Raw genomic sequence first — 24,274 nt, 5'->3', positions numbered from 1 at the left:
AGCAAAGTCCCAAATCATTTTCTGGGTTTCACTGGACTTGTCTGCCTGTGCAACGAGAAAGATTTCTTTGGATGTCTATTTCACTGGCGTTTGAGGGCCCATATCCTTCTCTGGCGGTCAGTGGGCTTATTGCTGCCACTGCAACAAGGTAGTTCTCTCCGGATTCTTGATTCGATATTGCTAGGGTCTGCGACCCGTCTCTGTCGGTCAGTGGGCTTATCGCTGCTACTGCGATAAGCAAGTTCTCCTCTGAAGCTTGATTTGATATTGCTCGGGTCCTCTACTTGTACTGCTCAGTTCTCTTTTCCTACTTCATGGTTGGGGCCGCTCCAGCTTGGCTCATGGAGATCTCCCTCAGCAATTTGCCAGAGTCCTCCGCTCTTCGATATCTCCGGTCTGCCAACAGGATTTGAAACTCTTGCTCTGGCTTCCACACCTGTTGCCTCTCATAGCTGGGCTTGACAACGTCTTTAGTTATCTCTTCTTATACTTTGACAATCTACCAGGTAGGGACGGGCAACAAAGCCCTTTGTTTCTTTGACACCTTGATCTTTATGACTCCTCTGGGCCACCTCGTACCAGTACTAGCACAGTCAGTAATCTTCATGTCTTCTGTGCTTGACTCAGTCCTAGTACTATTTTTATTTAGCATACAGTATACAAATGAAACCTTTCAGCATTAACATTTCACTTCATTAAAATGGATTACAAATAAAAAAACACGAGAAAACACCAGTAAAACTCAGTCTCAGCTTGATCAATACTAATCAAAATTAAATCAAGTAACTTTCTCTTCCATTTTTTCAAATATAATTGAGATGAATTCCAACAAAGCAAACGTTACAGAAATCCTGGTTCCCTGCATCATCTGGAGCCAAATGTCTTTCTGTTAGGGTTTTGTTTTCATTGAAGAATTTTCCCATCAGGTTAGTTCTGATGTTCCCGACTCCCGGACAATTGATAATTAAATGACGCAGGGATTCCAACCTGTAGTTACAAAGTCAACAACGATAATCTCTTAGGTTCTTAGCTTTCCTGGCTTCGAGCGTTTCCTTTGTTGCCAACAAGTTGAAGCATAGCCTCAGGAATTGATTTTGTGCTTGGTCCAAAGGAAATCTAGTCAGGTAAGATAAGGTTGTTCCTCGCCTTCTCATGTCTGTACAGTACTTCCCATAAAGTTTGTACCCACTGACGCTTCCAATGTGTCAATCCAGTGCTGGCCATAGAGTTTTCATTTACATTTTCAGGGTTTTCTGTTAGTGAATTTTCTGTCAGACCTATACCTTGTAGTGTTCCTTTACATGTATCACTCCATTCTACCAGTGTACGTTCTCCTTTCGCCTGCAGAGCAAAATTCAATAGAGTAAATCCTCCTTCAAATGGTAGTGACAGCCACTTTCGGTAAAAAGGCAAGTGGCCTCATTACAAGTTTTCCGGTCCATAAAAAACAGTACCGGTAAGCTTGGCGGTACTGTTTCCGTACTGGCAAACTACGAGTTCTGCGAGCGGCTGCCTTTCAGCTTTTCAGCAACCGCTCGCAGACCTGGACAGATGCACCGGCACCATTCACGAATGGTGGCAGGGCATCCGTCCTCCCCATTCCCATTGAGGAGTAATATTTTCCAGTGCCCGGCAATGGTCCATTACTGGGACCGCCAGGACCGTAATGCCCCGGTAAATCCCCATTGCTGGAATCCAGGTAAAAACCTAGCGTACCTCCTTAGCCACCTTTATTGTGTTGCCGTCTACATCAAAGGTAGTGTATTTGTGGCCCAGTTTGTTGATGTTTGCTGTAGTCCCCAGGATGAGTTCTGTTTTGTCATCATTCAGGCATTGACCATGGAGTGCCATCCATGCCTGGATGATGAGATATATTCTATTCACCAAGGCCACATCCTTGTTGTAGTCCCCTGTAAGTGGAATGAGAATCTGGGTATCATCTGCATAGTTCGTGTAGTTGACACCAAGACAATCCAGATCATCAAAAAGGGGCTTGGTAAATATATTATACATGGTAGGGGACACGCAGGATCCCTGAGGGACACCACAGGTGATTGGGATGTGGTCTTCTGCTGCTGAGGCAGAGAAGACTCATTGTCCTACTACTTAAATAGGATTGGATCCATGTTATGGCATGTTGCAAGAAGTGCACTGCTGACTCAAGGTGATTACAAAGAACCTTATGGTCGACCAGGTCGAAAGCTGCTGAGAGATGTAGGAGTAGTAGTAGAGCGGATTTACCTTTGTCTCTCAACTCGTCTACCTGGGCTTTGAGGTCGATGAACGATGTCTCAGTACCATATTGTGGCCTGAATCCCGATTGCCGGGTGCCCAGTAGTTGGTTCTATTGCAAGAATGTTTGTATTTGTAGATAGGCCACCTTGTCTAAAATCTTTAGGAGGAATGGCACTGTAGTAATGGGCCTATAGTTTGTGGGTATGGAAGGGTCAAGCAATCGTTTCTTCAGGAGAGGGAGGGCCCATGATTCCTTGAGATTATTTGGTATAGTGCCTAATGTAAAAGATGCGTTGATCAGCTTGGATATAAAGGTTGCTAAGTTTCTCGCTGCATCTATTTTGATTTGGGCAGGGCATTGGTCTCCACGACAATTTGATGGTTTGAGCGAGAGTATGATTTTTTCAACCTCTAATACAGAGATTTTTGAGAAGTTAAAGCGAGGTGCTAGTTTAGGTGGAATGAGTGGCGTGCTAGTTTGAGGGATTGTAGTAGTTATGCTTTGTTTTTTATTGGAAATTTTGACTTTGAGTGTGGCGTTTCTGTCTGTGAGTGCCTTCTGTATGCTAGAGCACCAGGTCTCATCTTTGACACGGTTATCGGGTACGGGGATAGGGTTCTCAAGTTCTTTTAGCATAGTGAACAATCCCTTTGTATTTAAATTTGCTTGTGAAATCCTATTGTCATAACTTTCCTTTTTAGCTCGTCGTATTTCAGTTTTATATCTAGTGGAGATAGTGATGAGGTTAGCTTTATTTACCTCAGATCGCTCTTGCCTCCAGATGGATTTGCTTTTCTTGCCTTAATCTTTTTAGATATGGAGTAAACCAGGCATTTAGGTGTGCTCTAGGTTTACTATTCCTCATTTTTAGGTGGGCAAGAGAGTCTAGGGCTTCTGTCATGACTTTGTTGAATTTGTTAACTAATATTGAGGGGTCTAGTGTGTCTGGTAGTGAATTTAAGGTAGGAAGTATCAATGGTAGTAGTTTGTCGGTAGTTATATTCTTTTTGTTCCTTGTTAAGGTGGGGGGTACTATAGGGTTGTTTTGAGTGGTAGTGATTTTGCCATCTAGTGTGGTAGTTATAAGTGAGTGGTCCATCCATATCTGAGGGCTGATGGTAGTGTCACAGTTATAGTGAGCCACTCGGTCTAGCGTCCTGCCCTTCTCATGGGTAGGTTGGGTCACTTTTTGTGAGAAGCCTAGTTCTGATAGGACATTAGCTATAGATGTAGATTGAGAATCTTTAGGTTCATTGAAGCCTAGATTCAAGTCTCCCAATAGGAGTGCCTGTGATGCATTATTTAGGTTGTGCGAAAGGATCATAGATAGGTCCTCCTCGAATGTGCCAATGGGGCCTGGAGGTCTATAAATTAGATGGAGGGTGATGTTTGTGACTTAGATATGGGTAATTTGGCTGTGAGGCATTAACAAGATTCGATTTGCAAAGGGGTTGCTATTCTCATTGCTAAGCTCAATTTAGCTATAATGGCTAAGCCTCCTCCACGGGTATCAACTCTATCTTCTCTAAGGATGGTATAGTTACCTGGTACTGCAAGCATCAGGGCGGGTCCTGCTGCCTGGTGTAGCCAGGATTCGGTGATGGGCAAGAAGAGCAAGTTACTTCTTACCTTGTAACGTTCTTTCGATGGGATGTTCCTCCGACGTATTCTTTATCTTTGATAGATCATCTCCCAGCTCGCTGGCCTCGGAATTTTTTTTTCAGTAGAGGGCGGTGCACGTCGACGTCCCTCGAGCCGATGTCCCTCGACAGCCTCCGTATCGGCGCCGACGTCACCACGCGTATAAATAGACTCGCGCAGCGTCCGTTGCTCAGTTCCGTTTTGACGTTAGCAGTTGTTTTACATTAATTGGTTATTGACCTTGAAGGAGCGTAAGCTGCAACCACAAGGGAAGTATTACTGCGGGGATGGATGGGAGGGGCGATAAGGAATACGTCGGAGGAACATCCCATCGAAAGAACGTTACAAGGTAAGTAGTAACTTGTTCTTCGAAATGATTGTGTCCTCCGACGTATTCCTTATCTTTGATAGACTCCCATAGCAGTGGTGTGCAATTGGAGGTGGGAGTAAAACGCCATGTTTCCTTTTAGGAATGAACCGAATGTAATACGGCTTTGCCAAACCTAGTCTCTTGACTAGAGGAGGAATCCAGGTGTAAAATCTTGTGAAGGTATGTGCGGACAACCATGTGGCAGCCGCACATATGTCTCGAACCGGAACCCCTCTTTGGAGGGCCGAGGAGGCTGCGTACCCCTGGTTGAATGAGCCCTACGATTTTGAGGAGGCTTTTTCCCTGCCAGTTTGTAACATTCCAGGATGGCCAAAATAATCCATCTGGAAATGGTTTGTTTTGTTATCGGTAGTCCCAACTTGTGCCCTGAGTAACCCACAAACAGTTGGTCTGCTTGCCTAATCCTAGCAAGTCTGCTGATGTAAAAGCTTAAAGCCTGCCTTGGGTCCAGCCTATGTAGCCTTTCTTCCTCTTTCCCCGGATGGGGAGATGTATAGAATGAAGGTAAAGTAATTTTCTGAGTGATGTGGAATTCAGAAACCACCTTTGGGAGGAAATTAGGCTTCACCTGTTGGACAACCTTGTCTTTATGAAAAATTGTATGAGGGGGTTTACAAGATAGAGCTTGTAATTCGCTCACTTTTCTAGCAGATATTAGTGGCTTTAACAAGACAGTTTTAAGGGTGAGAAATCTTAGCGAACAAGAGTGGAGTGGTTCGAAAGGAGTACCCATCAGGAAATTTAAGACAAAATTTAAGTCCCATAAAGGAACCTGGAAAGGTCTTGGAGGGTAGACATTAGTTAATCCCTTTAGAAATTGTATTACTAAGGGTAATTTGAAATACGATGGCTCCTCCGCAGTGCACTTGAAGATCGATAGCGCTGCGAGGTAGCCCTTGATAGTGCCAACTTGAAGGCCTGAATTTGCCAAATAGAGTAGAAAGGATAACACTGTTGGTGTACCACATGAAAAGGGGTCGATATTCTCTTCTCTACACAAGCTGCAAAATTTGTTCCAACGGCAGCGGTATAAAGACTTTGTTGCTAGCATTCTGGCCGAAAACAACACTTCCATGACGTCATCAGGGAGGTCCCAATCCTTGTATCTCAACCTTTCAGAAGCCAGGCGTGAAGGTTGAGGGTTCTGATGTCTGGATGGAGAACCTGACCTCCCTTCTGCGAGAGAAGATTCTCCTTGAGTGGAAGACGAATTGGAGGGCAGATGGACATGTCCAGAAGGTCCGGGTACCACGTTCTCCTGGCCCAGTCTGGGGCAATTAGGATCATGGTCCTCCGGAATCTTCTCAACCTCCTGATCATTTGAGGAAAGACAGGGACTGGTGGAAACGCGTAAAGGAGTGGAAACTCCCAGTCCACTACGAGCGCGTCCCCTAGAGCTCCTCTCGGGGGAAATTCCCTTGAACAAAACAGATCGCACTTTCTGTTGGTACTGGTGGCAAACAGATCAACTTGAGGGGTTCCCCAAAGGGTGAAGATCTCCTGAAGGACTTCCTGAGCTAGGTCCCACTCGTAGGAGACTGTGCCCTGCCTGCTCAGAGCGTCCGCCGTCACGTTCTTCTCTCCGGCTAGGTGAACTGCCGATAGAGAGATTCCTTCTTGAATTGCCCAAAACCAGAGCTGCATTGCCTCTCTGCACAGTGGCAGTGATCCTACGCCTCCTCTTTTGTTGAGGTAGTGAATGGCCACTGTGTTGTCTGTCATTATCAGGACATTTTTCCCCTGTACAGATGGCAGAAAAGATTTCAGAGCTAGTCTGATTGCTCTCAGCTTCAACAGGTTGATATGTAGTCTGGACTCCGATGGAGACCAGCGACCGCTGATGGTCAAGTCGTTGGTATGGGCTCCCCACCCCGTGAGTGAGGCATTTGTGACTACTGTTATCTCCGGCCATGGTTTCCAAAACAGTTCCCCCTAAAAGATGTTTTCCTGGCAGGCCCACCACTGAAGGTCTCGAGACACTTTGTCCGGAACCTGAAGGAGGTCTGTCATTCTCCCTGAGAACTGCGACCACTGAGTTCTCAGTGCCCACTGAAGAGATCTCATTCTCAGACGAGCCTCTGGCACAAGGAAGATGCAGGATGCAATGAGGCCTAGCAACCTCAAAAAGTCGAAGGCTGGGAGACGTTGGACATTTTGAAACTTGGTGACCATCTGCAGAATATCTTGAGCCCTCACCTCTGGTGGCGAGGCTTTTCCCAGGGAAGTGACCAGGACCGCTCCAATGAACTGGAGTCTCTGTGATGGTATCATCTTTGACTTCTTTAAATTGAGGGAGAAGCCCAGTTTGTGAAGGAAGTGGCAGACATAAACTAGCTGGATCTGAGCTTGTTCCGAAGATACGGCTCTGATCAGCCAATCGTCCAGATAGGGGTAGACGTGGATCCCTTCCCTCCTTAGACTTGCAGCCACTACTGACATTAGCTTGGTGAAGACCCTAGGGGCGGAGGTCAGCCCAAATGGCAGAACTCGAAATTGATAATGAGAGCCGCCAATTGCGAACCTCAGGTATTTCCTGTGTTTGAGATGGATTGGCACATGGAAATAAGCATCCTGGAGGTCCAGAGATACCAGCCAGTCCTGGAGCTGGAGGGCCTGAAGGATCTGAGAGAGAGTTACCATCTTGAACTTTTTCATCCTGAGGAACTTGTTCAATTCTCGTAAGTCCAAGATGGGTCTCAGTCCTCCGTCTTTCTTCGGTATGAGAAAGTAGGGGGAGTACCAGCCCTTGTTCCTCTCCGCTACAGGTACCGGTTCTATGGCACCTTTCTCTAGTAGGTCTACAATTTCCTGCAAGAGGAGCGAATCTGGAACTTTCAGAGAGCTGTTCCCCGGTGGATGACTCTGAGGGATGCGTAGAAAGGGCAGGCAGTAACCTTGGGCAACTGTCTCCAATGTCCAAGCATCTGACGTAATAGCCTGCCATTCTGTCAGATGTTGGGTTAACCTGCCCCCTACTGGTGTTTTGTGAAGAGAGTCCTCAGAGCGGTTTGGAGGCGGCTGATGCAGATGCCGAGGGTAAAGAGGCACCTGCTGCTGCTGCGGCTTTTGTATTTTTACCCCTTTCACCTCGGGTGAACTTTTTCTGACCCCTTTGAACCAGCTGTCCTCTGCCTTTTCCGAATGCAGAATAAAAGCGAAAGGACTTACCTCTCCAAGAGGTTCCTGAGGGGCGATATGGTGTCTGACGGATTGCAGCTCCTAGGGATTTTGCTGCTGCCTTTGATGTTTGTAGTTTTTCCAAACTGTCATCCGCCTTCTTACCAAACAAAGAAGAGCCGTCAAAGGGCATATTCAAGAGTCTGCTTTGCACATCTGGAGCAAAACCAGACTTTCGCAACCAAGCAAATCTCCTGGTTGTTGTACTTGCCGCCATTGCCCTGCTGATGCTGTCAGCAGAATCGATGCCAGTCTGAAGGGATTCGCACATTGCGTCCTTACCATCCTTAATGATGTTGAGAAACGCTTCCCTTTCTTCTCCCTCCGGGAGGCAGTCAGCCGATGATGAAGCACTCTCCCAAAGTGTGTGGCTGAACCTTGCGAGCGTACAAGTAGCATTGATGGATTTCAACACCATGCTACATGCGGAAAAGACTTTTTTGGCCATAGAGTCATATCTCTTATCCCTGTCCTGTGGAACAGTAGCTGCCTGAACAACCAGACTCTCCGGAGTTGGGTGTTTGGATACATATTCAGGGTCAGCAGAAGACACCCGATATTTAGCTGATAAATTTTTGTTAACCGCCGGGATTACCTCAGGTGTTTCCCAGTTTGCCAATATTCTCCTTTGTAATTCCGCATGAAATGGCACCACAGGTTCCTCCTGTGGACCTTTGACCAAGATGTCTGTGAGGTCGTCTTGCTGAAAAGCAGGTGAGGGTGTGGACCATCCCATAAACTCTATTATCCTTGCCATCAAGGTTCTATAAGGGGTTTCAGCATGTTCCCCTGGGTCTGGTGTGGCAAATTCCACTTCTGGGGAAGTGTCCAACCCACTTGCTTCCTGTAGGGAAGCATGGAGGTCTTTCAACCTACCTTCCTCAGAGGTAAATTCCTCTGGTGCAGGAGTTGCAGATCCCTGCAACTCAAAAGGTCTTTCCTGATCCGAATCCTCCCCTTCTTCATAAAGAGAAGATAAGACTCTGGAGTGATCAGGTCTTGAAAATGGTATAAATCCCATTTCCAGAGCAGAAGGAGCCAAATTCGTCATGATTGGCTCAGAAAACGTCGACGTCGTCGACGCGGACGTTAAAGGCTTCAAAGCCATCGAAAAAGGCGTCGAGAAAGGTGGTAGAGGCCTCGAACTCGAGAGAATCGAGATTCTACTCGAGGTTGTCGACGACATTCTCGTGTTCGAGGCTCTGGGTATGGCCACTGGCTGTGAGGTGGCCGTGGGTTTATCCTTTCTCGGCGTCGTAGACGGTGTCGACTCGACTGACCTATGCGTCGAAGAACCCTTCGATAACGGCATCGATGACGCCGATCTATGTGTCGAAGGGATCTTCAACGACGGCGTCGAAGACGCAACTTTGCCTTTACTCGAGGGTTCGTGACGCTCTCGAGTGGCTTCTTTTGCTGGGTAGTACGACTTGCGGCTTTTTGATTTTTCGGGTCTTTCACCCAGGGTATCACCCTCAGCAGTCTTCGAGGGGGTCGAGGCCGCTTTCTCGAAGACGCTTAGCATCTTTTTTCCTGAATTCCTCCCACTCAGCCTGAGAGCTATGTTTTGTTTTGTGGGGCAGGAGACCCTTTTTGGGGAAACAGAAGAAGACAAAGACGAGGAAGGGATCTTCGACGTCTCTTTTTTGAATGCTTAGATCTCGAAGAGTGATGGGAACTGCTTCGAGACCTAGAACGAGAATGTCTTTTGTGATGGCGAGGAGACAAATGTCTCGACTCCGCCGAGGAAATTTTCAAAGAAGTTTTAACTGTCTTACCTCTCTCGAGCTTCCGCTTACGCTCCTTCAAGGCTTTCGCCGTCATGGACATGCAGTCCTCGCACTCCGAACAATGGTGCTCGATTCCCAGGCACCACAAACAGATCCTGTGAGGATCCGTCAACAACATTTTCTTTCCACAGTCTCGACATTTTTTGAAGCCGGACCGTGGAGTCGTCGGTTCGGGTGAGGAAGCCATCGAGTACGAGTCGGTATCCACGAGGAATAATTGATATATTTGACTGAAGAACTGAGCAACAATATTCCGAGGCCCCACGAGGCGCGGAAAAACGGAACTGAGCAACGGACGCTGCGCAAGTCTATTTATACGTGTGGTGACGTCGGCGCCAATACGGAGGCCGTCGAGGGACGTTGACACGCAGTGCCCTCTGCTGAATTTTTTTTTCGGAGGGCAGCAAGCTGGGAGATGATCTATCAAAGATGAGGAATACGTCGGAGGACACAATCCCTTCGAAGTCAAGGTTTTCTGACAGTATCAAGTCAGCGATTTCTACGGCATGGGCTACTAGGGACCTAGCATTGATGAGCGCTCCTTTAAGTAGGGGTGCGGGGATCATTAATGGTGTGTGCAGGGCTTTTTATTTAGATCGGCCATTGATATTGGGGATTTAATCGGTTTAGGTGTTCTTGGGTTAGGTTTAGTGGAGGCAATTAGGTTGGTAGGATTCCTCTTATTAGAAGTAACATATTTATTGTTATCAAGGTGCCTATTTTGGTGGATGATGTTGGTGCTATGAATGGCAGGCGGTTCGAATACCTTGGATAGTCTAGATCGAAGTCTAGTGTTTCTGTGTGTAAGGTTGCACGGGATGTTTGTTCTAGGTGGATACAGGATGTGGCTAAGATTAGATATCTCTACTGGGGTAGGTTTCATACTTGGTGTACGGTTCCTAGTGTTGCTGCTGGCCATATTAATAGAAGTAATGTTGTGGGTGAGTGGATCAAAGATAAAGGTCAATGCAGTCCAGAGAGCAATTAGTTGGAGAGCAGTGGCATGCATTCTGTTCTATCAAGTCGGGGTATTTGAAGAGGATCGGTGACAGTGTGGTTGGTAGTGCAGTTTGATGCGCATGGTAGGCTAGTTAAGCTCAGGTGCGGATGTATGACTGCAGTGGAGTTTTTGTTTTAGCTAGAGGGAAAAGGAATAGGTCAGTACACTATAAGCCAATGGGGAATGGTGAGACTTAAGTCAAAAGGTACAGCCGACTGAACATAGTTCAAAGTGCGACCGGCTAAGGTAAGTTTCCTAGGGTGATAAACGCAAGCCTATGGCTCAATCCGTTGACTGTGAGGCGTGAACAATATAATAATTGGCAAATCGACAAATTAACAGCTAGCAGCAAATTTCCCTGAAGTGGCTACTAGCAGCAGCAATAGGGACGTAAATTCGGCACTGGGCACAAATACTAAATAACAAGCAGCACGTTGCCATAGAGTGGCTAACAACAGCAGCCATAGGGTACATAAGTTGGGCACCGTAGACATCCGGGGTCGCAATATCACATGCTAATAGTAGGTGCATTTGGTGTAAGTGGGTACATAGTCACATACATGAACAAGGTGGTGCATAAAAGCTGTAGGGATAATTGACTATTAGATTACTAGCATATTTACATGAGTGGTAATGCATACTTGAGTACTGGCAGGAGTCACGTGATCATGGGCAAAGACAGAATAACTCGTGGGTAGTTCAGGGCATATCAATGCATACGTAGGTTTGGGCAGAGATCAATATGTCACGTAGTTATAGGCATAGACAGTTTATCGCACAGTTAGGTCAATCGAGCCACAGTCAATCAAGGGAACCAGTACATACGTGAATGCAGGCGGTGCTCAGAAGCAGGTGGCATAAGCGTAATTTGTATTACATTAGAAGGTGAGAAGCTTTGTTAGGCTGCAAGTTCAAATCTCTCTGGTCAGTTCTGGAAAAGGTTCCATGTCTAATCGTCGTTGGGTAGAGCAGACAACAAGCCCTCAGTACACAGGTATGGGAGATAACGGCAGGGCAGATATGGAGATGATATACAGCACTACTCCGTTATGCACATCTAGTTTGCAAATTCGGGCAATACATTTTAAGGTAGGGGTGGAGTGTAACCTCATAGAGCTGACTGCAGGATACGGTGAATGGAGAGTGTTATTGTTAAGCTTCTATGCGCCCTGTGATGAACAGGGGCAAACAGGACCTTATCTCACGGGCCGGCTTCCGCCTGCCGGCGGATGTTCAGCGTGCTTTGTACGCTCAGACTCTTGTTGCTAGGCAACCGTAAACAGGACTAATCAGCCATTTTAAACAGGAATCACTGTTGCAGGCAGGATGGCATGGTGCAGGGGAGACAAAGAGGGCTGATGGGGCCTCGGATGGTGCTCTGGGACGTTGATGAGGGCAAAATACGTTCCCTATGGTACCCAGCACAGCTCACCTGCTCAGAGCTCGTGTGAAGGCAGATGGGTAGTATGGAACGGGTCAAAGCGGGTCGTATCACGTGGTATGTCTTCTTGCTGCAGCCGCAGCGCATGCATCGGATGGATGCGGGATGAAGGTGGGGACTCCGGCCCTCCCAGGCGCTCCTGCTGGTGTTTCATCCGTTATCACCACGTCATCTGCATATAGTAGCCTACTAACCAGTGTTCCGGATATGCAAGGTTGGAAGCACCTAATGCTCTTAAATGCATGCTCCATGAACGAGGTGTATAGACTGAAAATTGCTGGTTCCAGCAGACAACCTTGTTTGAGGCCTATAGTCATCACAATAGGATCCTTCAAGTCGCCCAATTTGTGCAGCCTTAGTCGGACGTAGGTGGCCTTGTGGAGTGCCTCAATAGCTTCTTGTATGTCGCTCGGCATCCCCAAGACCTTAACTTGGCCCACAGAATTTGGCAATTTACAGAGTTAAAGGCCTGTGATAAATTCACTGAAGCCAAGTAGAGTTTCCTTTACTATTCTTCGGTATAGTTCTCAACTTCAGGAGGTTAATTAAGAACATATTCAATTAAGTTCCAGTTCCTTTTTCGAAGCCCGACTGCCAACGGTCGTAATGTTTTGTTTCCTTGCTCCAGGCAGACAGGTGCTTCAAAATGAGGGCTGCAAATATCTTTCCGATCAAATCCAGAAGGGCGATAGACCTATAGTTTGCTAGTAACGACCTATCGCCCTTCTTGAATATCGGAACCACTATCAAAGACCTCCAAGATGCCAGTATTTGTTTCCTAGACTTCATAAGGTTAAACAGGTCATACATGAAGGTTGCCCATTCTTCTGGATTCTTCTTAAGAGTCAAGTTCATCAGGCCATCTGGTCTGGCCGCTCTAAAAAACTGGAGTGCTTTATTAGGTCTAAGATGTCATCCCTTCCTGTCTCAAAAGTCCAAGCAGACACTGATGATTGTCGTCTGCCCACATGGGCAACTGTTTGAGTGGAGAAAAGCATACTAAAATGGATTATCCACTCTCCTGCAGGAATTGAATTTGTCAAGAGGGATTGCTGTGGTGCATCAATAGAGTTAAAAATCCTCCAGATCTCGCCTGAGTTTTTTGTTGCTACTAGCTGTAGCATGTATTCTGCGTCCTTTTGGGTTAGGATGTACTTATGTTGATTCAACCAGTTCTTGTGATTTTGCTTACCTTTCTTCAAGGCGTCCAGAGATTGTGAAGATGGGGATGTTTTATGGGCTCTTAACAGTTTAACTGTTTCTTCCTCAAGTACACAGCCGGATCAAACTTGTGAGGATGGCGGAGGTTTTTCACCTGCCAGTACTCGTCTTTTCAGTGTATAAGCACAAATGCCTCGAGTGGTCTAAGTCAGCAATTGTGGCAGGAACCGTAAGGGTATCTGTTAGTAGTTATATTTTGGTGCAACAGTCTCAGCCTATTTCTACCAGGTTGAATAACAAGGCCTTCTGTCGTCGTTGAAGGCCCATTATTAGACCTGCCTAAGATTTGTATCTTTAGGATGTTACGTTTGCTATACGTAGTGTGGTATACCGCCACGTCCTTTAAATTTACTCTGAGATTTTCCGAAAGGAAAATATAGTCCACAATCTCAGTTTGAGCCTCTCTTCCAGGTCACAGTGGGTGGAATGTCTCCCGCTGTTGAGCCGTTTAATATTTCGATGTTCCTTAGGCTTCATTCCATTCACCACATCAGTCCTCGTAATACAACTTCATCGGTTTTGGGTGCTGGGTTCTCCATCAGGGCTAGAATTGTTGATAAAGCAGTGAATATTGAGATCTGCACAAAGGATTATCTTCAAGTCCGGCATGGTCACCCTGGCGTTATCAATTTCCGCCGTAACCTGTTGGACAAAGTTCTTAGCCATCTCTAATTTTATATTCCAGTAAAGGTTACAGATTAACAACGCTCCCATAGTGTCATCATGTGAACTTTTCCTTTCTAGTAGTGTGCTTTGGATTAGTGGGGAGACATTCCTTACCCAAGTTGCCGTCAGGCCACTGGTGGATTTTATTAATAGCAACAGGCCCGCCATAGGTCGGCCCTTCTGCCCTTTTATGGCCGGGTTTAAATGAGACACAAAGCCATTGAGGGTCGGTGTGTCCCTTAACCATGTCTCCTGTAAGCAGATTAAATCAAACTCCTCATAGGACATGTCCCCTTTGCCAAACCGGTGCATAAAGCCCCTAGTGTTCCAGCATCCGAGTGTAAAGTCCTGACTCTCATCCACCCCAGACTTTGGGCGTTATAAATGGGACGCCAAGGCGCCTGCCAACCAACCCCATCCTTCTTCCTCATCCAGAATCTGCTTTCCTCCCTGCAATTTTCTCTGGTCCTGTAACGAGTTTGAGTTGTCTACCAGGATCTGAAGGTTTTTTAGCTGCATTGGTCATTCGTCCCTAAGCCTATTAATAGTAGTTGTATTCCGCTTAGGGTCTGTTCCCTGAGGACTATTAGGTCTACTCTTCAGTTGTTGTAGGTCTTTGAGCATCTTTGTTCTCAAATCCTCCACACCGCCAGTATCTCCATGCTCATATGGGTCTAGTTCCTTCAGTGAGAAACCCATTAAAGTCAGCTGTCAACTTTCTCTTACCAGAAGATGCTCGATTTACACTGATGAAAAATAACCACCTTGTGTTTTCTCGACTCTTCCGGGAAGTCGATCACATGAAAGTCCTTAGACCGAATAGTGGTTAAGGAGGGCACACTTTGTAAAAGTCTTAAGAAATTTCGCTCTGTTAAGCTTCAGATCATCCCTTATGTACAAAATTCTTTCCAATTGCATCCTTGTGGTGTCTTCTCCTTGGAAGTCAGCCCCTTGATTTGGTTGATTTCATCGCTCTAGCTTCCTGACTTCTTTAGCCTCTTCAGAGGACTTTCCTTTATCTGTCCAGGAGACCGGTCCATTAAGTTCTCTACTTATTTCTTCCAGTGTTTTAAAACTGCTCCTCAAAATCTTGGTCAAGGGTTCCCGCTTGTGTGCTGGATTAAGGTTTCCAAAGTGCACCCGGGAACGCACCCTAAACCTTTGGTACGGAGACGTTGAAGATTAGCATCTTCAACTTGCTGGAAATGCATTGGAGGGACAGGGCCTCCATGTCCTTGTACTGTAGTCCTTTTATCATGTGTGCTATGTGTTATTTTCTGCACTGGAGTCCATGTGGGATTCCTGGCAGTGCATCTCTTCCTCTTCTTGGTCATGGTGAACAGACCCTTGGGATACCCTTTTGGCACCCATGGGTGAGGGTACAACCCTGTACTCCTAGTGTATGTTTTTGGCCACCTGTGTGTGGCACACAGAGCAGGGTATGGCCTGGTGGCAGCTCCAGGCTGAATTTGACAGGTGCTCTGAGTATCCTCCATTTTGGGATACCCAGGCCCTGCCATTGCACTCAGTTGATTACTGATAGGAGACAAGATGGCCCCTGTAACCTCTTGCTTTCTATTGCCTGTTACCTTGCTTTCCCAAAGTCCTGGGAAGCCCTGACTCTGTCCCTTCCCCTGACTGGCTGTTAGGTGTAAGTTGCATATATGGTATTGGGTGAAGTACAGGCCAGACTGGCTGGAACCTTCCCAGTGACTGTATGTTGTGGGAACACCCTTGGGGTGGGACCTGGGTGAATGGAGTTTGTTACCAATATACATTTCCTGTTATGGGTGTCTGGTTTCTAGTGTGTAACACAATGACTGAGACAGCCCTGCCCGAAACTGGTATGAATGCAGTGTGGAGTGCTGAATGGTTGGGTGCTTGTCCCAATCTACATTCTTTGTTGTCAGTGCCTGGATGGAGAGGAATGGCCTGAATGCACTGTGAACCTGATTGGCTGCCTGTCTGCCTGCCTGAATGATTGGTTGCCTCAGTGTGACCCAGCAGACTGAATGAGAGACCGAACAGTATATCTGGGGACCGCTCACTTATGGAAATCGTTCGGAAGCTGAAGTCGAAACGTGATGCTTGATCTCGAAACCGAGCCAGAAGAAGTTTAACTGGTGTTTCCCTTTGACACAATCTGAAATCTGCCCTGCCTTCAAGAAACTGATCAAAGAGATAACCTGGCTAGGAGAACTCTTCCCGAGCTACGAGGGACCATCGTGCACCAGCTAACCTTCACCAAGGCTCCCTGGAAGTCAGTCCTCGAAAGGCTGCCGACTGGAGACGGGGACCGCCAAGGAATCTGAAGCGAAGCGCCAGGATGCCAAGGCCATCGACGACCGCCACCATCGACCAAGGTTCGGAGGACCGCTGTAATCTCGTCGACCGGAAGCCGCAATGCTCCATTGCCTAAGACATTCGAATCGAGGACTCCCTCGCTCATCACCGTCAACCGTTTTGTCCAGCCGGAGAAAGTCCAGGTCGCCGACAAACTCAGGAGAATTCGCTGGTGCGTTTCCCGCCACCCAAAGTCCTCAAAGACGTTGACGAAGATCCGAAAGCCAGCCGTGGTCGAGTCCCGATCGCCGACGCCAAACGCTGACGACCCAACGCCAAATGCTGACGACCCAACGCCATTGCTGGGCCTACATTCTTCAATGACTCTTTACGGCAACTAACTAACATTGTCGAGGTGCACTGCACGCCTCATCTTCACAGGACGTCCACGACGGATCGTCGACGAGTACCGCCAGGACCGAAGCTGCTGCCTCGACGCCATTGTTCACCCTTTTCTTCAAGGGATCTCGACGATCCATGGCTCCTGCCTTAAATGGAGTTCACTCAAGAAGGATCCGTCGACGACCCGACGTCCAATTCTGCTAAACCACCACAGAGGATGACGTAATCAACATAATTGCTAGCCTAAAACCGTCTAATTGTCTAGGCGACCTATGTCCTGCCTCAGTTATCAAGGATGGGGCTAAAGACTTGGCTCCCTTCATCACCACTTTGATCAACTCCTCATTCAAGAACTCCTCTGTCCCGAACAACCTCAAAGAGGCATGGGTCCTGCCACTTCTTAAAAAACCCACGATAGACCCTAATACAGTGACCAACTATAGACCCATCACGACTGTCCCTTTCTCCTGAAAATACTAGACAGTAGCGTACCTCCAAATACGTCGACATTTGGAAGACAACATCCTCCTAGGCTTGCGACAATCTGACTTTAGACCCAGGCATGGGACTGAAACAGCGCTTCTGGACCTAACAATCCAAATGGATAAAGCCAAAGACCAGGGCAATCTGGCCATCTTGCTCTTGGTAGATCTGTCTGCAGCCTTCGACCTAGTCGACCACCAAATAAGTCTCTCCGGGCTTGTATCTCGTTGGTTTATCTGTGGACACACAGAGTTCTGACAGGGTGTGGACTTTCTCTTAGAAGAGGTTCCTTTCATTGGCAGGCTCACTGTGGAGGCTGATGGTGATGGCAATTGCCTTCTGCCCGACTTGGGACCCGCATCAGCAGCGAGCAAGCGTCGCAGAGCTTGGCATTCTCTCGGACCACCCCAACACACGAGCGGGGCATCCTCAAAGGATCGCAACCTGCTCCCAGAGGGCGTTTGCTCCTCAGACTGGTCAGTCCTAGATGAGGCCTGACCCTGCGCCGAGGCCGAGTTAGTGGCCTTGTTCGACTTGAGCCACGCTGACAATCTGTTGTAGCAGTCTTTTTTGGTTTTACTTCGAGAAACCACACCACACCACACCTTGCATCCCTCCTCATCGTGGTCCGGATGCAGGCAATATAAGCATGTATGATGCCGATCTTCCATGAATACGTTCCTTAATACACACTTGGCGCAGAGTTTGAAAAGGCTTCTGCTTTCCTTCTTCTCCTCAGTCATGTCTGAAAGGCGCGAAGTAGGCCCAAGGCCGGACCTTCTCGAAACTTCGATGACAATCAGACTGTGGGTGAAGTAAAATTTAAATAAAAAAAAAAAAAGTAAACATTTGGGGGGCGTGGCCTGGAGCGCCACGGATGAGGCTGCTCCGTTGATGGCCTCCGTAGGGACCCGCGGCCTCAACTAAGATTTAGTCGGCTCCAGCAACGCCGCTGCTGTTCCTCTGGCGGGAGAAGCTGGCGGAACCATTCCCGCACCCACCTCATCAATTTTAAAGATAAACGCTGCAGGGACGTCGAAAACGCGGCTGGGAAAGCTTGGCGCGGGTGCCTCACTACAGCGAGCCAAGATGGCGGCCGTGACCCAGGCCCCTCATCTCCGCCGCCGCCCAGTGGCTAAACGCCTATAGCACCTCCTGCTCCCTTCCTCCGCTCCGGCCCCGAGTCTCGCTATCGGAGGCTGCTGAGGGAGGCGGCCGCTCCGGACCCCGGGGCGGGCCTCCCGCCTGGAGCCTGGGCGCAGGTCCGGGACCTCTCCGCCCGCCCCTCCCCCCGGCTCCCCGCCGGGGCCCGCTGGAGCGGGGACTGGGATCGGCGTCGTCTCCCTCCTTCCACCTTGGACCCCAGCGGAGCCACCCCAAGCCTCCCGACTCTCCTGCCTGCCGGACCCAACGGACACGCTTCAGGGGGAGGCCCTCCTGGAGGAGAGCCTCCGGAGCTCCCCAACCCTCACCCGATCGGCGGCCCGGCTCCCTGGAGGGATGACCGGGCCCCCGGAGCCCTCCTGCTTCTGGACCGGGTGCGGGGTCGAGGGCTCTTCATCCGCCCCCCCACCCCCTTCACCCGCAACTATCGGCGCCGGGGATCGGCGGGACGACGGCGTCTTCCTCTGAGGTGACCCCGCCTGCAGCCTGAGGCCTCCATCTGCCTCCCGGGACTTCACATCTGTCCCCAGCCCCGCGGCCCGGTGCCCCGGAGTTGAAGTGCGGCCTCCCCAGCCCTCTGCGGTGCAGCCCTCCTTAGGTGGACCCCTACTCTCTGCTGGCCAAATTGGATCCCCCACTACAGTCTCACCGGCACCAGATCCACAGCCTCTCTCCAGCTTCCAGGGGCGCCCCTGCCCACCAGATACCTCCTACCGCCATAATCTCCTGGGGCGCCCCTGCCCACTCCACCTGCCACACCTATCATCCTTGACAGCTGCAGCCCCCCAGGTGCTCCCGGCCAGGGAGCTCGCGGCGTCCCGACCACCCCCGGCGACCTAGCCAGAGGAGGATCCCCGGAGTCTCAGCCCTAGCAAAATGTCGAGACTCACCAAACCAGCCAAAACCGCAGACATTTCCTCCATGCTCCTAGCAACAGACAAGGCAAGGAAACCGGATCCCCCGCCTAAACTCACCCCACAGAAGCCCCCAGAAGAGCAAGGTAATCTCGCCACCAGAGATGACTTGATGGCCTTCATGCGGGACATTAAAGCCAAAATCCGGTCCTGCATGACCGAACTCACCACACGACTAGAACAGACGGACCAACGACTCACGGAAGCGGAGCAGAGGATAGGAGAGGTCGAAGACCTGACCCAGAATCACGATGCAACAATAATAGAAATGCGACGCGAGATCCAAGCGCTCCAGTCCAGTAACGAGATCCTCGCATTCAAGCAAGAGGACTTAGAAAACAGGGCTCGACGAAATAATCTGCGCATCCGTGGGGTCCCAGCAACGATTCAAGATAAAGAGCTCCCGGAATGTATAGGCAACTTTTTCCAGGCTCTCCTCCCACTTATGGACAAAACCCAACTCGTCCTGGACCGGACTCACAGATTGCACCCGAGACGAGGAGCAGATTCGGACGGCCCTCCGGATGTGATCACTAGAGTCCACTTCTATGCTACCAAAGAGGCCATCTCGGCGATAAGCGGCACCAAAGATGAACTGTCATTCATGAGCACCCCCCTGCAGATATACCAAGATCTCTCCCCGATCACTATACAGAAAAGAAGAGCTCTCAAGCCCTTGACCCTATTCCTCCAGAGCCAGCAGATCCGCTACCGATGGCTCTTCCCCGCCACTTTACAATTCTCGTACCAGGGAACCCTGCGTAAAATCAGCCATCTGGAGGATGCGAAATCTATTCTACACCCGAGCTCTCCAGAGACCTCACCCAACCCCAGTCCACACCTCCCGCCAGAGGAACCAGATCAATCACCCCAAAGACAGCAACAACCCTGGTCTAAAGCACAGAGACGCCGAAAGATCAAATGATCCAGATGTTTGCTCCCATTGTGCTAAGATCGACCCTGGAGCCAAAACGAAGCATGGCAACGCTGCGGGCCCCGAACGCCCAGTCCCCTCTCCAAGGACTATGTCACCTACCCACCCTTGGAGCCGAGCCGATCTCTATGGTTCGACCCCCGCCCTGTTGGTGAGGAAAACTGTTTGGGCCCTGTTGGCCGTGGTGGTGGCCGCGCAGAAAATCCCGGCCCCCCACACAATCGGGAGTTCTCCCCCTCGTTTAAGTTCGCCCACCCGTTGGTTGGCCCACTCAGATAAAAAGCTACCCTCCCGTTGGAGGATACAGAAAACCCAGCCGCAGGAGGACTTAGCTAACTTTGAGTCACGAAATGAAGACTGAATACCCCCAGCCCCCCCACAAGGAACAGTATCCCACCCCAGAGGGCACCCAGGAGGCCCCCCCCCCCCCGACGATCCAGAAACTGAGGTTCCTAACGCTGAACGTTCGAGGCCTCAACGCCCCACAGAAGCGGAAAGCGATTCTAAAACGCATCCAGAATGACAAGGCCTCCATAGTCTTCCTACAAGAGACACACCTGATCCCAGCGGACTTCACAAGGCTCAGAGATCGGCAATTCCCACTGCAGTTCCTAGCATCGAATGGAGCAAAGAAGGGTGGCACAGCTATCTTAATCGCCAAAGATTTGAAGCCGCAAATCCTGGACTCGAAGCGGGGCCCCGATGGCCGCTTCATGGCGGTGAAATGCCGAATCCTCGGCCAACTATATACGCTGATCTCAGTTTATGCTCCGAATCAAGAGCAGGAAGCATTCTACTCGGCCCTGGAACGCACCCTCCTACCGTTTGTTGAGGGTCAGAACATCATCGGGGGAGATTTCAACGGAGTCCCCAACCTATTAGTAGACAGATCGCACCCCCCCATCCCGCGGAGACTTCGGCTTGGCGATTGCTCTGCTTAAATTGTTCCGAACCTTCGAAGTAGTGGATACCTGGAGGATCCTCCACCCAGAGGAGCACAACTACTCATGCTACTCTTATGTGCACAGAACTTACTCACGCATCGACCTCCTGCTGGCACCTCCGCAGATCCTGTCATACACAGACGATGTCATCATAGGCCCCAGAATCCATTCAGACCACGCACCCATAATGCTAACGCTAAGAGCTTATAATCCGGACCCGCCCTCAAGACGAAGATGGTCTCTTTATGACCCGATCCTAAATGACATGGCCACCAGAGACGTAATAGCCAAAACAATCAAACAGTTCTTCGAAGACAATAAAAACGAAGATACCTCCCCAGCGAACACATGGGACGCAATGAAGGCAGTGGTGAGAGGGGTTCTGATCTCCCGGGGAGCGGCCTACCATAAACAAAAGCAACGGGTCCGCCGCATCCTAGAAGACAAGGTCCTGGAGGCAGAGACGGCGTGTAAGGCTAGAAACTGGTCCCCGAGAACCTACCGAGCCTTGCAGACGGCCCGGAAGAGACTAGAGGCCCATTACGCGGAGGACACAGCCCAGCTGTTAACCAAAACGAAGCAGAGCTACTATGCCAGGGGAAACAAAGCAAATAAATTCCTGGTGGAAAAACTGGCAAGAATCAAGAGAAGGAACACTATAATAGGCCTCCGAGACCCCCAGGGTACAGTCCAATTCGCAGATCGGGATAAGCTGAGAATCGCAGAGACCCACGTAACTGAAACCATGTCAGCTACCCAAAAATCCCATGAAGAGCAGCAGTCCTACCTGCGGGAAGCCGCCTTGCCTAAGCTCTCAACTACAAGTAGAGAAGAGTTGGAGGCCCCGATTACCAGCGAGGAGATCGACGAGGCTATTAAAAGCTTAAGAACTAGAGCCCCGGGCCCGGATGGTTTCTCGTCCCGATTCTTCAAACTCTTTCGGCCCCAGCTACTAACCCCAATGACGACCCTCTTCAACTCCTTCGCCACTTCTGGATTAACAACCCCATCAATGAAAGAGTCGATAACAGTATTAGCGCTGAAACCAGGAAAAGACCCCAGCGATATAGCAGCCTATCGACCCATCTCCTTATTAAACCTGGATGCGAATATTTATTCGAAGGTCTTGGCAAACCGATTAGCGAAGATTCTTCCGGACATCATAGACCCAGACCAGACGGGATTTATTCTAAACAGAGCCACCACAGATAACACACGCAGAGTCCTCAACTTGATCGAGATAGCCAGGTAAGGCTCGAAGAAACTCGCCCTGCTAGCCTTGGACGCGACCAAGGCTTTCGACAAAGTGGACTGGTCGTTCCTCCGCCTCACCCTGGAATCGTTCGGCTTGTGGCCCACCTTCTTAAAGCTCACCTTAGCGAACTACCAATCCCCGACCACCCTCCTCCGAGTGAACGGTCTGCTAACTAACCCGATCTCCCTAACATGCGGCACCAGACAGGACTGCCCCCTCTCCCCCCTACTGTTTGCCATGGTTATGGAATCCTTGGCCCAGCGGATCCGCCTCAACTCCATAATCAAAGGCCTTCAAGTGGGCCCTACCAAGCACAAGATCGCGCTCTACGCTGATGACGTGATGCTAACTATTGCAGACACCTCCCAATCCTTAAAAGTAGCCCTAGCGGAAATTCACAGATTCGGGAAGGTGTCCGGATTTGCCATTAATTTGGTGAAATCGACAGCGCTGGGAATAGGCTTAGATCAGAGAGACAAGGCATCCTTCAGCGCCCAGTGCGCGATCCCACTAAGTGACACCTCCATCCCCTACCTCGGGGTGCAGATCCCCGCTAACCCTGGAGACATCTATCGGACAAACTTCCTGCCCCTGATGAAAACTTTGGAAAAAGACCTAGACGCCTGGCTCGAGCAGGAAATCTCCCTAATAGGTCATATCACGGCCTGTAAAATGAATTTGTTGCCTCGATTCCTATACGCCTGCTCAGCCCTGCCCATCATAATCCCCCGCCCCCAACTACAGAGACTCCAGAGGAAGATATTTGGATTCATATGGAGGGGGAAGAAGGCCCGCATTCCCCGGAGGACCATGCTATGTGCCCCAGACCAGGGAGGCCTAGGGGTCCCTGACCTCTAAAAATACCAAATGGCGGCGCAGATAGCTCACACCCGGGCTTGGACTATAGCGTCAGGGTGCCCCAAATGGATGGACATAGAGCAATCCCGATTACCCCTCCCACTGCGCTTTCTTTTACACCTACCAACCTCGCTGCGCCGGACGTGGCCAGTGATTCTGTCCTTAACCAAGCAAACGTTGAAGGCATGGGATTGGGCCCGCAAATCCACAGGTATCCCGAGAGCCCTGGGCCCCTCAGCCCCAGTCTTCCACAATCCGGCGTTCTCACCGGGATCTCCCCCCTCAAACTTTAAAAACTGGATCGCCAGAGGCCTCAGCACCCTACGCCAACTATTTGAAGGAACCCAGCCGCTGACATTCGCCCAATGCAAAAGTGCGTTTAACCTCGCAGAGTCCGACAGGTTTTCATACTGCCAAATCAGACACTGGTGCTCACACCCCCAGACGCGAGAGGCGACCACCCGGACCCTGGATGCATTAGAGTTAACGGTGGCAGACCCTCCAGCCCGAGGACGGATTTTGACGCTGCATCGATTATTCCAAGGGAACCTACTGTCAAATAGAGCGACATATATGGCGCAGTGGGAAAAGGACCTAGGGCACCCAATCCAAGATCAAGACTGGACCGATATCTGGTCCCGCACACACTCATCTTCTTTCTGCATCACCAACCGAGAATGCGCACATAAACTGCTCATGAGATGGTATTTCCCACCGCTTCAACTACACCACTTTAATCAGTCGCTGGACCCACAGTGCTGGCGTCGGTGCGGCTCGCCAGGCTCCTATCTACACATGTGGTGGTCATGCCCGGTGGTGAAGGTCTTCTGGGCCCAATGTATAGCCATCATCACAGACATAACCCAGATCTCGCTGCCATTGGAACCGGAGCCACTACTGCTAGGGACCCCGATCCCAGACACCTACCCGAAATCGGGCGCACCCGCGGCCCTCATTACACAATTGCTCCTGGCCGCTAAAATCACAATAGCCCGGACATGGAAGGCCCCGCAAGGTCCCTTAACGTGCTGTGGTGGTTGAAAGTCTGGGACATCTTCATTGCTGAGAAAATTATGGCAGCAAATAGAGGCCGCCTCCATCGTTTCACAAACATTTGGTCGCCGGTGATAGACTATGACCTACGCTTCCCGGCGCTGACATACAAACCGCGCCTAGTGCAACATGCCCAGCGGGCGGCGGACAGGGAACAGACTCAGTCGATGGAGGAGCAGGCCCCAGAGGACAGCCAGATCCAGGATTTGAGGACGTAAGCCTGGAGAGGAGGGAGGAAGGCGAATCGAGGTAGGAGGAGGCAGGAGCGAATGAGTCAGGAATCGGACTTAGTGAGCAAAGAGACAGTCCACAGAAGACTGTCGGGACTAAGAAGTGGGTGTGGGTGTCTGGGGATAACCAATTGTATATTAATGCAGTGATCAAATGTTGACCTGTTATGCTAATTTGTTCTCCTGTACGC

General features: G+C 49.7%; 1 protein-coding gene across 1 annotated transcript in view; it reads right to left on the bottom strand.

Annotated features, from left to right (window-relative positions):
* Positions 1-24,274, bottom strand: part of STX12 (syntaxin 12) — a 727,233-nt gene that overhangs the window by 197,454 nt on the left and 505,505 nt on the right. The window lies entirely within an intron of this gene.

This window comes from Ambystoma mexicanum, chromosome 11, assembly GCF_040938575.1.
Source record: "Ambystoma mexicanum isolate Mex_15411 chromosome 11, UKY_AmexF1_1, whole genome shotgun sequence".
NCBI classification, from domain to species: domain Eukaryota; kingdom Metazoa; phylum Chordata; class Amphibia; order Caudata; family Ambystomatidae; genus Ambystoma; species Ambystoma mexicanum.
The sequence above is the reverse complement of the archived record's forward strand: the minus strand, read 5'-3'. Positions and strand labels throughout refer to the sequence as shown.